The sequence below is a fragment of the Lithobates pipiens genome, unplaced genomic scaffold (genome assembly GCF_037356315.1).
Source record: "Lithobates pipiens isolate NorthernLeopardFrog02 unplaced genomic scaffold, aLitPip1_a1.2 Scaffold_8, whole genome shotgun sequence".
NCBI lineage: Eukaryota > Metazoa > Chordata > Amphibia > Anura > Ranidae > Lithobates > Lithobates pipiens.
The window spans coordinates 10,991,393-11,008,935 of record NW_027507903.1 but is presented as its reverse complement, the minus strand read 5'-3'; the positions used below and the strand labels follow the sequence as shown (position 1 = coordinate 11,008,935).

General features: G+C 41.5%; 1 protein-coding gene across 2 annotated transcripts in view; it reads left to right on the top strand.

Annotated features, from left to right (window-relative positions):
* Positions 1–232: 232 nt before the first annotated feature.
* The window catches only part of LOC143963808 (sodium/potassium/calcium exchanger 1-like), a 143,761-nt gene continuing 126,450 nt past the window's right edge, over positions 233–17,543 (top strand). For both annotated transcript variants that reach the window (XM_077473540.1, XM_077473539.1), the window contains exon 1: positions 233–400. The gene's annotated coding sequence lies outside the window, so the exon portion shown is untranslated. The remainder of the gene's footprint in view (positions 401–17,543) is intronic.

Genomic DNA, 17,543 nt, shown 5'->3' with positions numbered 1-17,543 from the left:
ACCCTTTGCCGATATGTGAACCTTGCCTTAAAGTGTTCCACCGCAATGGAAATTTTTTTGATAAAACCCGACTTAACAAACTTATCACAGAATTTTTTTTACGAAAAAGATTTGTCTGTCTTCCTCCGGCGTGCAGCGGCTTCTCTCCTGGGAGAAGGAAAGTACAGCGCTGCTCTATAATCTCCTTAAATCTGCAGGTATTAGTGTGGATTGGACTCTGCTCTTCAGTGTGTCCTTCATACCTGACCCTCAGCAGACTTTAACCGATGCAGATTTGCTGGTGATGGGGACACTTCTGCTGCCTTCTCCTTAGTCCACCTCTCCTGGCCGGGCTTCACGTACCCCGAGGACTAAGGGGGCGAATGCTTCCCCGAAACAGCCTGCCCCCTCTTCTCATCAGGTAGGTGTCACATGCTACAAAATGGTCATACGTGTTGGGCTTAATTGCATGGTAAGTGACTTTGATGATATCGCTAGAATAAGTGTGACTATAAATGCTAAGGCTGCATTCACACAGCTGAGCGGGTTTCCAGCGTTTTATTGCATGTTTTTTTATGCGTAATCTTGGCGTGTTTTTAGGCAGCGTTTTTAAGCTTTGCGTTTTTTTTTTTTTTTTTTATTAGCCAATAAAGAAAACTATCATCTGTTGTGTTTTAGCTTTTTTTTTCTATCAGCTTTTACTCTCTTTTTTTATTATTATTATTATTATTATTCATTTATTATTATTATTTTTTTGTTAGGGTAAGGGATTAGAGTTAAGGCTAGGGACAGGATTAGAGGTCGGGGTTAGGGTTTGGGTTAGGGGTTAATATTTTATTTATTGTCTTATTATTATTTATTTATTTTTGTTAGGGTTAGGGTGTTAATACTACTACTGTTTCTAATAACAATAAATGACTAAATTAATGTAAAATAAATACACAATTAATTATTATTTATTTATTAATTATGTATTATTAGTTATTTATTTAATTATTATTAATTATTTAATATTACATAGTATTAATTTACTGTATTTATTTATTATTTATGTATGATTATTTTTAGTTATTAATCATACATAACTAATAAATACAGTAAATGAATACTATGTAATATTAAATAAATAATGAAACCCTAACCCTTTAAAAAAAAATACCCTAACCTTAACACAAAACAAAAACAGGAAAGGGTAAAAGTTGGGGTTAATTATTATTGATTTATTTAGTTATTTAAATGAATATTATTGTTATTATTATTATTATTATTATTATTATTATTATTATTAATAATAATAATGTTAATGTATTTTTTGGTTTGGGTGTTTATTTTTTTTTAAGGTTAATCATCATTTATTTGTTTATTATAACAATTTTTTTTTATTTATTGTTTAGTTACAATGATTTTTAGTTATTTTGCATATTTATTTTACATTTATTTATTCATATATTACTACTATTTTTTGTTTTAAATTTTTTCATTTGAGCAGAAAGACACAGAATAAAATGGGCAATTGCACAAAATAATAATAATAAATGAATAAATAGATGTAAAATAAATACACAAGTAAATAAAAATAATAATACATACATAATAAATAAATACAGTACATTTATACTATGTAATAATAAATAAATAAATAACCCCTAACCCTTAAAAAAGTAATACAAAATTAATAAATACCCTAACCCTAACACAAAATAAACAACTAAAGGTTAGGGTTTAATTATTATTTATTTATAGTGTTATTTAAATTATTATTATTATTATTATTATTATTATTATTATTATTATTATTATTATTAATAATAATGATAATAATAATATGAATAATTTGTTTCTTTTTTAAGGTTAGGGGTTCATTATTATTTATTATCATTATTATTATTATTATTATTATTATTATTATTATTATAATAGTAACTTGTTTTTTTTTTGTTTTTTTTTAAGGTTAGGGGTTAATTATCATTTATCTGTTTATTATAACCCATTATTCATTTTAATTTATTATTTATTTACAATGATTTATGGGTATTTTCATATTTATTTTACATATATTTATTTATTCATATATTACTACTATTTTTAATTTTTTTTTTGAGCAGAAAATCACACAAAAGCACACAACAAATCGAGGTGAAAGCTCACAAAAAAGTGCAAATTGCAAGTTTCTATTAATTTTTATTGGAATAAAAACACGGCAAAAACACTCAGATCTGACCCAATTCGAGCTCCAGAACTTCTTCTTTAGCTTCAGGCATTTGGCTTCAGGCGACTTGAAGATGGAGATGTGACTCAACTCCATAGAGAATAATTGATTTTTTTTAAAAATTTCGCTCTACGAAGCGCTGAGTTGTGAATGGGGCCTAAGTGTCAGAATCCCACATTTTTCTACCTAAGAATACGGTAACCTTCTTAGTACCTACCTCTAAGCCCTTGTACACACGGTCGGAGATTCCGACGGAATGTTTCCTATCGGACCGTTTTGTCGGATATTCCGACTGTGTGTGGTCTGCATCGGACTCTTTCCGTCGGAATATCCGCCGGACCAACTTTTCCAACTTGCCGGTAAAATTTTCCGACAAAATGCTCCTATCGGACATACTCCGATCATGTGTAGCCTACTCCGATGGACAAAGTGCCACGCATGCTCAGATCAAATTCCTAGACCAAAGCTATTGGCTACTAGCGTGAACGTAGTCCCATCCTGAATGAATGAATGAATGAATGAAGTACTTGTATAGCGCACAATGCAAACTGAATCGCCTTTAGGCGCTAACGAAATAACGTCATCACGTTATGTACAATCGGATTTTCCGACAACTTAGTCCGACCGTGTGTATGCAACATCACTTCCGGACCTCTTCTGGAATTACTCCGACGGATTTGGTTGTCGGAATCTCCGACCGTGTGTACAAGGGCTAAGACATTGCGGGGGGGGGGGGGGGGTTTACTAAAGGAGAAGAGCAGGTTCACTTCACAAGGGAATTTTCACATAGCTTAGTGAAAGGGGGGAATCTGTGTGAACTTTAATCAGGCTTAAGCAACATTCCTGTTTTTTATTTATTTTTTGTTAAATCAAATACTTTTCATTGAGAACGACAGAGTTACATTTTTAGAAATAAAGACAAACAATTACAAAATGACCATGCAGGATAAAAAAAATAATATGACAACCCATTACAACGCGCTCTGTTTGTTGTATTATACAACAAATATAAAATGTTACAATATTATTCCTTAATAAAATCTATTGTGAAAAAAATATATATATATTATGGAACAAAAAAAAAAAAAACAAATAGATAAATAAAAAAATAAAATGTTAGGTACATTACTGTAATTTAGACATTGGGTATGACCAGCACAAGACAGATATTACTTTATTAGAGGGGACGAAACAGGCTAGGCCAGAGGAAGATAACAACAGGGGCTACAATGTATCACATTTTTTGGACCTTGTTTTTTTTTTTTTTTTCCTTGCATGTGATTGGATATTCTTTGCAAAGTGAATATTTACTAAGCTAAGTAAAAATTCTCTTTTAACCATTTGCTGACCGCCCTATAGAAGTTTAACAGATCACGTATATATACAGTGCCTCGAAAAAGTATTCACACCCCTTGAAATTTTCCACATTTTCTCACGTTACAACCAAAAACATAAATGTATTTTATTGGGATTTTATGTGATGGACCAACACAAAGTGGCACATCATTGTGAAGTGGAAGGAAAATGATAAATGGTTTTCACATTTTTTTTTTTTTTTTTACAATTAAATGTGTGAAAAATGTGGTGTACATTTGTATGGCGCCCCCCGGAGTCAATACTTTGTAGAACCGCCTTTCACTGCAATTACAGCTGCAAGTCTTTTGGGGGATTCAGCCCCCCTTTTCTCTGATAACCCTACCTTAAATCTAGGGGAAACCAATTGCCTTCAGAAGTCACCTAATTAGTAAAAAAATAAAATAAATAATAATCCACCTGTGTGTAATTTAATCTCAGTATAGATACAGCTGTTCTGTGAAGCCCTCAGAGGTTTGTTAGAGAACCTAAGTAAAAGAACAGAATCATGAAGGCCAAGGAACCCACCAAACAGGCCAGGGATTGTGGAGAAGTATAATGCAGGGTTAGGTTATAAAAAAATATCCCAAGCTTTGAACATCTCACAGAGCTCTGTTCAATCCATCTTCCGAAAATGGAAAGAGTATGGCACAACTGCAAACCTACCAAGACATGGCCGTCCACCTAAACTGACCGGCCGGGCAAGGAGAGCATTCATCACTTTTGTTGCCAGCGGTTTAGACATTAATGGCTGTGTGTTGAGTTATTTTGAGGGGACAGGAAATTTACACCGTTATACAAGCTGTACACTCACTACTTTACATTGTAGACAAGTGTCATTTCATATATATATATCGAGACCATTGCTAGTATAAGTGGTTAGCACTTCTGCCTAGCAGCACTTGGGTCGGCGGTTCTAATCCCAACCATGTCACCAACTGCCTGGATGTTTGCAAGTTCTCCCTGTGTAGGTTTCCTCCGGGTACTCTGGTTTCCTCCCACACTCCAAAGACATGCTGGTAGGTTAATTGGCTCCTGTCTAAATGAGCCCTAGTATGTAGGTATGAATGTGAGTTAGGGACCTTAGATTGTAAGCTCCTTGAGGGTTATATATATATATATATTGTACATTCACTTCAGACCAATCCCTGCCCTCAAGGAGCTTACAGAAATTTGAAAATTCAAAATTTTGGAAATTTGGAAATTCAAAATTGGAAAATCCAAAAATTCAGAAATTTGGAAATTCAATATTCGCAAAAATCGGAAATTTGAAAATTCGGAAATTTGAAAAATAAAATAAAATCTGAAATGTCAAAAGAATGAAAACTGAAAGATAAGAACGAAAATCTGAAATAATTTGGCTGTTAGTGAACGTAACGAATACGAATTTATCCGCAGTTGTGAATTATTCGAAATAACGAATGCCGCATCTAAACGAATGGAATATAATGATTTATTATTATTAATAATAATAATAATAATAATAATACCTTTTTATTAGAATTATTATTATTTATTGTTAATTCTTTCCGTTCCATTTGTTTAGATGTGCCATTCATTATTTCGGATAATTCGTAACTTCAGATAAATTCGTATTCGTTACATTCACTAACAGCCAAGTTTGAAAGGAAATTCCAATACCTAGAATTTAATAGTTTGTTATTATTAGTTAGTTATTATTTGGAATTCCTGAATTTTTGTTCTTTAAAATTTTAGAATTTCTGAATTTCCACATTTTAAGATTTTCAATTTTCCGAATTTTCTAATTTCCGATTTTTCTAATTTCCGATTTTCAGATTTTTTTGGATTTTAGAATTTATGAATTAACGAATTCCGAATTTTCTATTTTTTTAATTTACAAAACAAATGAAAAGAAAACAAACAATTTTTTTGGCAGTACACATTTTTTTCTATTAGCCAATAGAGAAAAATATCATCAGTTTCACATCATTTGTTGCTAAGTTTTTCAGCTTTTCATCCACTTTTATTTATTATTTATTTATAAAAATGAAAAGGAGTTGTAAAGTCTTGAGGTTTTTCACCTTAATGCATTTCACCTTAATGCATAGCTGCCCCACCTCTAGTACCTTCTCAGCCAATAGAAACATGTCTGTGTATACTGTGTGATTGTATACTGTGTGTGTGTGTGTGTGTGTTTGTGTATACTGTGTGCCCCCATAATCTCTGATTGCCTGGGGGCCCCATGATCTCCTATTGCCCGGGGGCCCCATGAGTTGTCAGTCCGCCCCTGGGTGCCCCTCATGGAAATCGCCTCTCTGAGTTTTTTTTTTTTAATATCAAACATGTCAAACTTACCTGCTCTGTGAAAGGGTTTTGCAGAGCACAGCCCTGATCCTCCCTTTCTGGGGTCCCCCGGCGGCGCTCCTGACTCCTCCTCTTTCCATGGGGGCAAGGCATTTTCCACGGGGGCACAAGATGAAGAGGAGGAGCCAGGAGCGCCGCTGGGGGACCCCCAGAAAAGGAGGACCAGGGCTGTGCTCTGCAAAACCCTTGCACAGAGCAGGAAAGTTTGACATGTTTGTTATAAAAAACAAAAAAACAAAAAAAAACAACCTTTACAATTACTTTAAGGTTAGGGGTTAATTTATTTTATTTATTATTATTTATTTATGTATTTTGTTAGGTTAGGGGTTAGGATTAGGGGTTAATATTAGGGTTAAGGGTTAGGTTTTTTTAATTATTATTATTTATGTTTCATTTATTTAATATTTATTTATGATTATTATTTATTTATGTATTTTTCAAAAAAAAAATATATATATATATATATATTTATTATTATTTATTTTTATTTAATTATTATTATATATTATTATAATATATATATATTATATATTATAATAATATATAATTAATATTATATATTATATATAAATTATGGTATTTGACCGCATTGAGAAACGTGTGACAAAACACGATAAGACACTCAAAAACGCTTGAATTAAGCATTTCCGTGCATTTCTATGGAACAAAAAAAAGCTTCAAAAACACAATGATCTGCCCGATTTGAGCTACAAAAAAAAAACTTCAGAACTTTTTTGAGCTTCAGGCATTTGGCTTTGAGTGGAGATGTGAACAGGGGTGTAGCTACAGGGGTCGCATGGGTCACAATTGCGACCCGGCCCCATGCTCCCTTGTATGACTGGATCCTGAAGCCCGCTTCCACAGGCATTAAGTGGTTACAGGATGAAAATGGAGGGCACCGGTTGCTGTATATGCTTCCCCCCCTTTGCACCGTCCCCTCCTCCTATCCAGGTCCCACTGCCCTGGGCCCCTGTCTACTCTCTTGGTCCCCCCTTTGGCAGCGCTGCTGAGTTCCGCCTTAAATTTGAAAACGTAAGATACCTATCAGGCATTTTTCTCCCAATTTTTTTTTTTTTTTTGTTTTCCCACAGAAATCTTTTCATTAATACAACCATCAGAGGAATGGCTCCCATCTAATAGTACACAAAGGTGAAACATCAGAGGTCTGTGTAGACCCCTGACATTTCACCAAAGTCCCCCAACAGGGCTCCTAAAAAATGTAAAAAATAATAAAAATTAACATTGTAAAAAAAAAAAGAAATTAAATAAAATGGTAAAATATAAAAATAATAAAATACCAAAAATAAAAAAACAACTGACACCAGTGGTGGGAATATTTTCTATTTAGTCCGACCTGGGTGAACATGTTATAACCGGCACCTCATCCCATAGAAGCGAAAATAGGAGGAAAGTTTAGGGTGGGATTATTGCGGTGCCAACAAAAAATGGAAACATAAAGTATTTAAAACATAAAATAAATTTTAAACATCAATTAAAAATTGAACCAAAATAAAACCATTATGTATCCTTATTCCGATTACAAGATGATGTTTTTCAATTAGCCAGTGGTTACAAGATGGTGTGTTTTCCCATGTTTCGCCAACATTGGCTTCTTCAGGGAATTAAAAGCTTCCAAACCCAAAAGACCCCAGGGGGATCACCACTGAAGTTAACACCACTGCACCATACGACCACAGAGGACACAAAAGTTGGAAATAAATTGAAAAATATACACAAGCGGGCGCCTGTGGATAAAGTGGCTTCTTTCCAGAAAAATGGATCGATATTGCTTACAAGCACAGCAAAAAGTTCCCAGGTCGCCCTTGATCCCAGTGGTGGGACTAGCTTGGTCACAAAGGTCGTGCTTGGGACCAGGCCCTGGCATTGCACCATGTGGGGGCCCCAGGATGGCAGGAAGGGGGGTCCACTTACAGAACATGTGAAAGGGTCCTGCTGCAGGACCCTAAAAAAGGGCCCCCACGATGGGAGTAAAGGGCCCCCAGGATTAGTGGAAAGAGCCCTGGGCCCAGAGGGAAGGGACCTGGTCAGGGGTCGGGAGGTGCCCTTAATGTTCTTTTGAACTGGGGCCCTGAAGGTTTTAGTTACGCCTCTGGATGTGAACCAACGCCATAGAGAATAATAGAATTTTCTCCTCCGGCGTTTGGGAGCTTTGAGCTTGAAGCTAAAAAACGTTGAGGTGCGAATGGAGTCTCAGACTTAAATAGATATTTAAAGGGAAAGGTCATCCCAAAAGAAAGAAGAGCTTCTTATTTGTCAGTGTGGTCACATGGTCACGCTGACCAATAAGTGCGTGCCATATATATATATATATATATATATATATATATATATATATATATATATATCCAGGATATAGATATATATGTAGCACCCTCCTTTGATTCGAAATTTGTAATTTTGCTAGATAATAATTTTCGTTTATTCGGTACACTGCTCATAATTTAGTAATTGTTACTTTTATGAGATTGCCCTTCTCGTTGATTTGTATTTTCATAGGAAATAAAGAGTTGGTAAAAAAAAAAAAACGCAATAAGCGTGTATTGATTGGTTTGCGCAACAGTTATAGCGTCTAAAAAATAGGGGATAGATTTATGGCATTTTTATTAATAATTATTATTATTTTTTACTAGTAATGGCAGCGATCCGCGATTTTTATCGTGACTGCGACATTATGGTGGACACATCGGACAATTTTGACACATTTTTGGGACCATTGGCATTAATACAGCGATCAGTGCTATAAAATTGATTGCATTGATTACTGTAAAAATGCCACTGGCAGTGAATGGGGTTAACCACTAGGGGGCAGGGTTAAGTGTGTCCTGGGGGAGTGTTTCTAACTGTCTGGGGGGTGGGCTAGCAGTGACACGACACTGATCGCTGCTCCCTATGACAGAGAGCAGACGATCGGTGTCCTGTCACTAGGAAGAACGGGGAGATTCTGTTTGCATCGGCATCTCCCCGTTCTTCAGCTCCGTGACACGATTGCGGGTATCCCAGCGGCGATTGAGTCCACGGGTCCCGCGGTCACGGAGCTTGCGGCAGGGCCGCACGCTCGCCACCGGCGGCGCGTGTGCGCGGCAGGAAATTCAAAGTAACGTACGGGTACGTTACTTTGCCCAGCCATACCATTCTGCCGACATATATTTGCTGACAGCGGTCGGCAAGTGGTTAAACAGTTTTTAATATTTTTTATTTTCAAGGATTTTTATTCAATTTTTTGACAGTAGAGATTAACCACTTGCCGCCCGCCCTATAGGCAATTGACGGTGGCAAAGTGGTTGCATAATCCTGATCGGACGTCATATGACGTCCTCAGGATTATGAGCCACTGCGCGCCCCCGGGGGCGCGCATCGCGGCGATCGTTGTTGCGGGGTGTCAGTCTGACACCCAGCAACTACGATCTTGGTAAAGAGTCTCCGACGGAGACTCTTTACCACGTGATCAGCCGTGTCCAATCACGGCTGATCACAGTGTAAATGGGAAGAGATGGTGATCGGCTTTTCCTCACTCGCGTCTGTCAGGCGCGAGTAGAGGAGAGCCGATCGGCTGCTCCTCTGACAGGGGGGGTCTGTGCTGATCGATTATCAGCACAGCCCCCCCGAGGATGCCCACACTGGACCACCAGGGACGCCACCAGACCACCAGGGAAAAGGTAATCCTCCCTAGACTACCAGGGATGCCAGTCAGCATAATGGATGCCAATCAGTGCCCATAATGGATGCCAATTAGTGCCCACAATGGGCATCACTGATTGGCATGCATTATTGTTTGGCACTAATTGGCATCCATTAGTACAGTATAACACCAATGCCGCCTATGAGTGCCCACCTGTGCCGCCTATGAGTGCCCACCTGTGCCGCCTATGAGTGCCCACCTGTGCCGCCTATCAGTGCCCACCCATGCCCATCTGTGAAGCCTACCCATGCCCATCTGTGCTGCCTATCCATGCCCATCTGTGCCGCCCATCCATGCCAATCCGTGCCAGCTATCAGTGCCAATTTGTGCCACCTATCAGTGTCCATCCGTGTCGCCCATCAGTGCCGCCTATCAGTGCCGCCTATCAGTGCCACATATCAGTGTCCATCAATGCCACCTCATCAGTGCCACTTCATTGGTGCCACATCATTGGTGCCCATCAGTGCCGCCTTATCAGTGCCCATCAGTGTAGCCCCATCAGTGTCCATCAGTGAAGGAGAAAACATACTTATTTACAAAGTTTTGAAACTGAAACAAAAAAAACATTTTTTTTTCAAAATTTTCGGTATTTTTTTATTTGTAGCGCAAAAAATAAAAACCGTAGAGGTGATCAAATACCACCAAAAGAAAGCTCTATTTGTGGGAAAAAAATGATAAAAATTTCATTTGGGTACAGTGTAGCATGACCGCGCAATTGTCATTCAAAGTGCGACAGCGCTGAAAGCTCAAAATTGGTCTGGGCAGGAAGGTGTTTAAGTGGCCTGTATTGAAGTGATTAAAGACCTTGGCAGTATTGCAAAACAGCGTACAGTTTTTATAGTCTGCCTAACATACAGTATAGGCATGGACAATTAACCTCCTACTTATCTCAAGGCCATCAATGGCTCTATTATCAACGTTGCTTGATCTGCGTTGATTTATAGCAGACTATGCGGTGGATCCTCCACCTTACTCGTTACATCCTACTCTGTATCCCTACATCGATTTCCCATTATAAGGCTCAGAGTGCGTCCCCCACTTCAGGAGACACCTGCCTCCCAACTAAATTCGGGGAGGCCTGTCCCCCATATCATGGAGGAGCGCAATTCAGACCCCTCTCTATGCCAGGGTCTCGGAGGAGAGAAGAGGGCAAAGTGCAAAGAGGAAGGGAAAAGGAAATCAATGGGATTGGGTGGCAAGATGGGGGGGAGAACACTCCACGCTCCTAATTATGGCACTCAGGAAAGGTCTTGGTTAGTGATTGTCCGGGGATCATTGGTTAAATATCTGATCCAAGGATCCCATATTTTATTAAAGAGGAAGTAAACCCTGATGGGTTTACTTCCTCTTTGTCTCCCTGCAAAGATAAAGCATAATGAACTACTATGCATCGCATAGTAGCCCATTATGTGTCACTTACCTGACACAGGAGCCAGCGATGTCACTGCTGTCCTCTGTAGTCCGGAGCATCCATCTTCTTCTGGGTATCGCTGCTCCGGCCACTCACAGCGCCAGAGCAGTGATGATGTCACTCCCGCGCATGCGCACGGGAGCCGCCACGGCATGCTGCTAATGGCGATAGTGCAACTGTGTGCCACTGTCTACGGCGCATGCGCCATAGACAGCTGTCACTGTCTTTTAGTAAATATCTCCTAAACCGTGTAGGTTTAGGAGATATTTCATGGACCTACAGGTAAGCCTTAATCTAGGCTTACCTGTAGGTCAAAGTGGTTTGTAAGGGTTTACAACCACTTTAAACAACTTCATTTTATCTTGCACAATTGCTGTCAATCTTTCGTGTAGCATAAGCCAAGACCATTTGTGTTTAAGGTTGGACAAATGGTAGGGCCGCTGACTTCCACTTCCTAGCAATCGTAATTTTGGCTGCTGTGTATATGAACGTTAGAAGCCGTCTATGGGCCTTGGAAGCTTCGGCTACCCTGCTACCCAGGAGTGTGCGTGCTTTGCCAGGTTGATCTGGGTAAGAGTGTACACAAAGTTGTAGACCCTAATCCAGAACCTCCGTACCTTGGGACATAGCCACCAGATATGGTACTCCGTTCCCACCTGGCCGCAGCCCCGAAAGCACTCCGGAGTAGCGCCAGGCACAAATGTGGCCAGTCTAGCCGGTACCATATACCACCTTAACCACTTCCGGACCGCCGCACGCCTATGTACGTCCCTACTTTGGGGACGGATATTGTTGTTATGGCAGCAGCTAGCTGCCATAACCCCAGGTATCCCCGTGTTTGTCCGGCAGTCCAGTACAAGAAAAAAGTGGTCTCTGCGGCGGATTTGCCGCGAGATCACCTTTATCTATGGCAGGAGAGGAGCTCCGCCCTCCCGCCGCGATCTGGTGCCCTCCGCCACTTACCGGAGCCGTCGGCAGCGGTGGAAGCGATCGCGTCTGTCCCCTGGGCTGATATGGAGAGGAGTGAGGGGAAGATAGCCCCCCACCCGTCTCCATGACACTGCAGGGCGGAAGCGACGTCTTAAAGTCACTTCTGCCCAGAGTTCTTAAAGGGGCAATTCATTTTTTTCATTTTTTTAACCACTTGCTTACTGGGCACTTAAACCCCCCTCCTGCCCAGACCAATTTTCAGCTTTCAGCGCTGATGCATTTTGAATGACAATTGCGCGGTCATACAACACTGTACCCAAATGAAATTTTTATCATTTTTTTCCCACAAAAAGAGCTTTCTTTTGGTGGTATTTAATTACAGCTGGGAGTTTTATTTTTTGCTAAACAAACAAAAAAAGATGCAAAATAAAAAAAAAATCCTTCATTGAAATGCGCTGATGAGGCGGCACTGGTGGGCACTGATAGGCTGCACTGGTGGACACTGATAGGCTGCACTGGTGGGCACTGATAGGCACAGTTAAGGCAGCACTAATAGGCACAGATAAGGTGGCACCGATAGGCACAGATAAGGCAGTACTGATGGGCACAGATAAGGTGGCACTGATGGGCAAAGATGGGCACAGATAAGATGACACTGATGGGTGGCACGGATGGGTGGCACGGATGGGTACCACTGATAGATGGGACTGATGGGCACTGATAGGTGGCACTGATAGGTGGCTCTGATAGGTGGCACTGCTGGACGGCACTGATGGGCACTGGTAGATGACACTGATGGGCACGGATATGTGGCACTGAGGTGCAGCACTGTTGTTGAGGCAGATTTTGGGCACTGATGGGTGGCATTGTGGGCACTGATGGGTGGCACTGTGGGCACTGATGGGTGGCACTGTGGGCACTGATGGGTGGCACTGATGGGGGGCACTTTTTTATTGGTCAGGTGGCACTGGCAGGGGGCAGGTGGGCACTGATAAGCTGGCCGTGATCGGGACTAATGTCCCGATCACGACTGCCGGTGATCGGCTCTTTTTTCTCTCCTCGCGCTGTGAGCGCGAGGAGGAAAAATAGCCGATTACCGGCTCTGTTTTGTCCCATAATCAGCTGTCATTGGCTGACAGCTGATCACGTGGTAAGGGGTCGGGATTGACCCCTTGCTCCAATCCGTAATCAGGCGAGTCTCATAGACTCGCTGATCACAGAGCGCGGCCCTCAGGGGGCGTGCAGGCCGCTCGTGCACGGGACGACGTCAATAGACGTGTCCCGGCAAAGCAGGTCCGCGCTGTAGCCGTCATTCGGCTATAGCGCGGATCCCTAGTGGTTAAATTACAACTTTTTTTTTATTGCATTTTAGCATAAATATGAGATGGGAGGTCTTTTTGACCCCCCAGATCTCATATTTAGGAGGACCTGTCATGCTTTTTTCTATTACAAGGGATGTTTACATTCCTTGTAATAGGAATAAAGGTGACACCATTTTTTTTCAAAAGAACAGTGTAAAAATAAAAAAAATAAAAAGTAAAATAAATAAAAATTTTAACATGCCCCGTCCTGTCAAACTTGCGTGCAGAAGCGAACGCATACATGAGTAGCACCCGCATATGAAAACAGTGTTCAAACCACACATGCTTTTTTTCTATTACAAGGGATGTTTACATTCCTAGGAATAAAAGTGACAGATTTTCATATTTTTTTTAAAAACAGTGTAAAAAATAAAATAAAAGGTAAAATAAATAAGAAAAAAAAATATTTTTAAACGCGCCCCAACACGCTGAGTTCGTGTGCAGAAGCGAACGCATACGTGAGTAGCTCCCGCATATGAAAACGGTGTTCAAACCACACGTGAGGTATCGCCACGATCGGTAGAGCGAGTGCAATAATTCTAGCCCTAGAACTCTTCTGTTACCCAAAATATGCAACCAGTAGAAATTTTTAAATGTTGCCTATGGTCATTTTTAAGGGTAAATGGTTGTCGCCATTCCACGAGCGGGCGCAATTTTGAAGTTTGACATGTTGGGTATCAATTTACTCGGCATAACATCATCTTTCACAAATTAAAAAACAAAAATTGGGCTAACTTTACTGTTGTCTTATTTTTTAATTCAAAAAAGTGTATTTAAAAAAAAAAAATGTGTGCTTGTAAGTCTGCTGCGCAAATACGGCGTGACAGAAAGTATTGCAACAACCACCATTTTATTCTCTAGGATGTTAGGGAAAAAAAATTATAATGTTTGGGGGTTCTAAGTAATTTTCTAGCAAAAAAAAATGTTTTTAACTTGTAAGCACCACATCTAAAAAAGAGGTTTAATCTGAAGTGGTTAATAAAACGTTATAATTCGCTTCAATAATTGAGGTGTTGATAAGTGATCTAGAGGCTGCCATTGCTATCGAGCGCCATTCCTCGAGGTCCAAGAGTTTCTTGTAGAGCTTCTTGTAGATCATGTTCCCATTGTGTCATGTAGGACAGTTTTACTGAGACATATGCTAAAATCGTATAGATTGCGGATATGTGACCCCTACGTTTATTGGCGACACATGTGTTCCATGGGGGTCATTGTCACAAGGTCACCCTTACGTGATAAAGTTAGTTTGCATATAATGATGTATTTGGGTGAATCTATAGAGTTCAGAATTCGGTAGTTTGGTTATTTTCCATCAGCAATCTTTTGGACAGCATGCCTTTTAGATCACAAAGATCTGCAATCCGTAGGAAGCCCCTGTTGGACCACCATTCAAAAGCGGAAGGGGTGAGGCCCGGGGTTGAACTCTCTGTTTCTCAAGAGAGGTGCTAGCGGGTTGTGGGGCGATTTCAATTTGTGAGTCCCCCCGAGTTTTTCCCAAATGTCTAGCGAGAAGGAAAGAGAGAAATGGTATTTTATCTTCCGTTTTACAAAATAAAACAGGAAAGAACTAATTGGATTCAAACATAAGGCCGGGTTCACACCGCTGCGATGCGGGAACACCGCGAATCCGCGGCGTTTTCCCGCATCGCACACCTCCCGCCGGCAGTTCACACTGCCCTATGCGGACGGCTGGGAGTGTCAATGATATGTTAATGACACCCCCAGATCCGTCCGCATATCGCAGTGCGATCTGCCGACTCGCACAGGAATCGGATCGCATGGTGTGAACCCCCATGCGATCCGATTATGTTGCGGACCAAAAAAAGGGTCCCGTGCGAGTTTGCTGCGGGAGCGATGCGAATTCAGCCATACTATCTGTATGGCTGTATTCGCATCGCTACGGAGATCGGATGTGATTTGCGGTGCAGCAGTGTGAACCCAGCCTAAAACAGAATCATCTTTCCTAATCTACTGTACTCTCTAATCTGTCAGAAAAACAAAAGTTTACTTTGAATAAAACACGGTGTCATTGGTAGTTAAAGTGTCACTAAACCCTCATCATAAACAACGATCAATAAATGGTGTATTCCATGCTGTTCATACTCACTCAGTCACTACGAGATTCATTTTCTGTATTCTTCAAAAAAAAACCTGGTTGATCCTGCTGCTCTCTATCGCCCCCTTCTGTCCATGTCCTAAATTCAGCTACGGATTTTGCAGCAGTGGTGGCAGCTCCGCACATGCTCAGTTTTCAGTGAGTGTCTATGCTGAGCATTTCCTCCCTATCACATCTGAGCAGTCCATGTGACTATAGAGTCACACATGTGGGTGCTTACACCAGTGGCGGCCCGTGCATTGTGGGCACACGGGCGACCATGTCCTCAATTCAGCTACAGATTTTGCAGCAGTGGTAGCAGCTCCGCACATGCTCAGTTTTCAGTGAGTTTCTATGCTGAGCATTTCCTCCCTATCACATCTGAGCAGCCCATGTGAGTATAGAGTCACACATGTGGGCACTTACACCAGTGGCGGCCCGTGCATTGTGGGCACACGGACGACCATGCCCTCAATTCAGCTACTGATTTTGCAGCAGTGGTGGCAGCTCCGCACATGCTCAGTATTTAGTGAGTTTCTATGCTGAGCATTTCCTCCCTATCACATCTGAGCAGCCCATGTGACTATAGAGTCACACATGTGGGTGCTTACACCAGTGGCAACCCATGCGTTGTGGGCACACGGGCGCTATCCCCCTAACACCTCCACCGCCCCCTTGGCCAGCCCCTTTCAGGATGCCGGGCACATGAATTCCTATGGCGGGGGGTGTGTGTTTTTTGAAGCACCTGATTAGAGCCAAGTAGGGTGGGCTCAGTGCACATAGAATGCACCCCAATCCCACCCAATTGTGTGATCATAGCGAATGATTTTTTTCTATTCACACTAGAGTTACTCCCCGCAATTCAGGAGGCAGGTCAGTGAGACCTGTTTTCCGATTGGCCAAAGCACCAGGCAATCCTATTGGATGCCTAGCACTGTGGAAGAGGAGACATGCTGGAGCTGGACCCGCCACTGCCTGGAGGACACAGCAGGAGAGGAGAGGAGGACACAGCCCGCTGCATAGTAAGTGCCGAACCTCTGGGGGGGGCACTGGCTGACAGTGCCGCAAAACTCAACAGCTGTCACTGGTGCGGGGAGGGGGGTGCATCAGTGCCGCGCTGCCCACAGGGGGTGGTAGTGCTGGTTGTTTGCCACCCCCCCCCAAAAGAAAAGTCCACGAGCCGCCACTGGTGTACACAGCGGTAAATGACAGCCCACTCCCTCCCTCCTCGTCCACGCCCACTAACCATCTAAACACAATGGGGGGGGGCGGGATATTACATGTAGATTATGGGAGGCTACACCTCCCTCTCATTCTAAGACACAGGCTGGAGAAGGGGTGACACAGCCTGTGACTGGCAGAAATCCACCCACACCGTGTTATTGCCCAAAAAATAATACAGATTTGATTTCAACAATGCAGCAATACTTTGATGATTTTTCTTCTTTTGAGAAAATATATATGTGGACTTTCATACTTGCTTGCAGTTTGAAGCGTTTGTTACCCCAAAAATCATATTCCTGAAGTGTGCTTGCTGTGCCATGTACTTGTATGAGAAGGTCTCCTGTTCTCTTTTGTATTGCTTCCTTTGTATGAAATCCCTGGTGTTCCTGCCAGTCCCTCCTCTTTCCTATTAAAAACTGACCACACTAAGCAGGAGATGACTCCGTGGTCAGTTCCCTAGCTTTGCTGGGAACTCAGTGTATTTTCTTCCAATGATCAGACATGCCCTGACACGCCCCCTGCAGCACAGCCAATCACTGACAAGCTCTGTGTTCCGCTGCTTCGCCTCCCCCAGCTCTTATACAGCTGAGAACAGAGGGAACGTGATCACTTATATAAAAAAGGGAAAAAAAAATTATTTCTAATGTTTTTTTTATAGCTATACAAAAAATGTTTTGCCTTTCATTTCTATGTTAGACCCCGTTCACACCAAACCACCCATTGCGTGGGCGGTAAAACGCCGCTATTTTTAGCTGCGTTTTAGCGCCGGATTTGCGGTGCATTTCGGCCAATAGCGGGGCGCTTTTACCCCCGCTAGCGGCCGAGAAAGGGTTAAAACCGCCAGCAATAGGCCGCAATAGCGGCGTTTTGTCGGCGGTATTACAGCGCTGCCCCATTGATTTCAATGGAGAGCAGCGGTGGAGGAGCGGTAAACACACCGCTCCTTCACCGCTCCA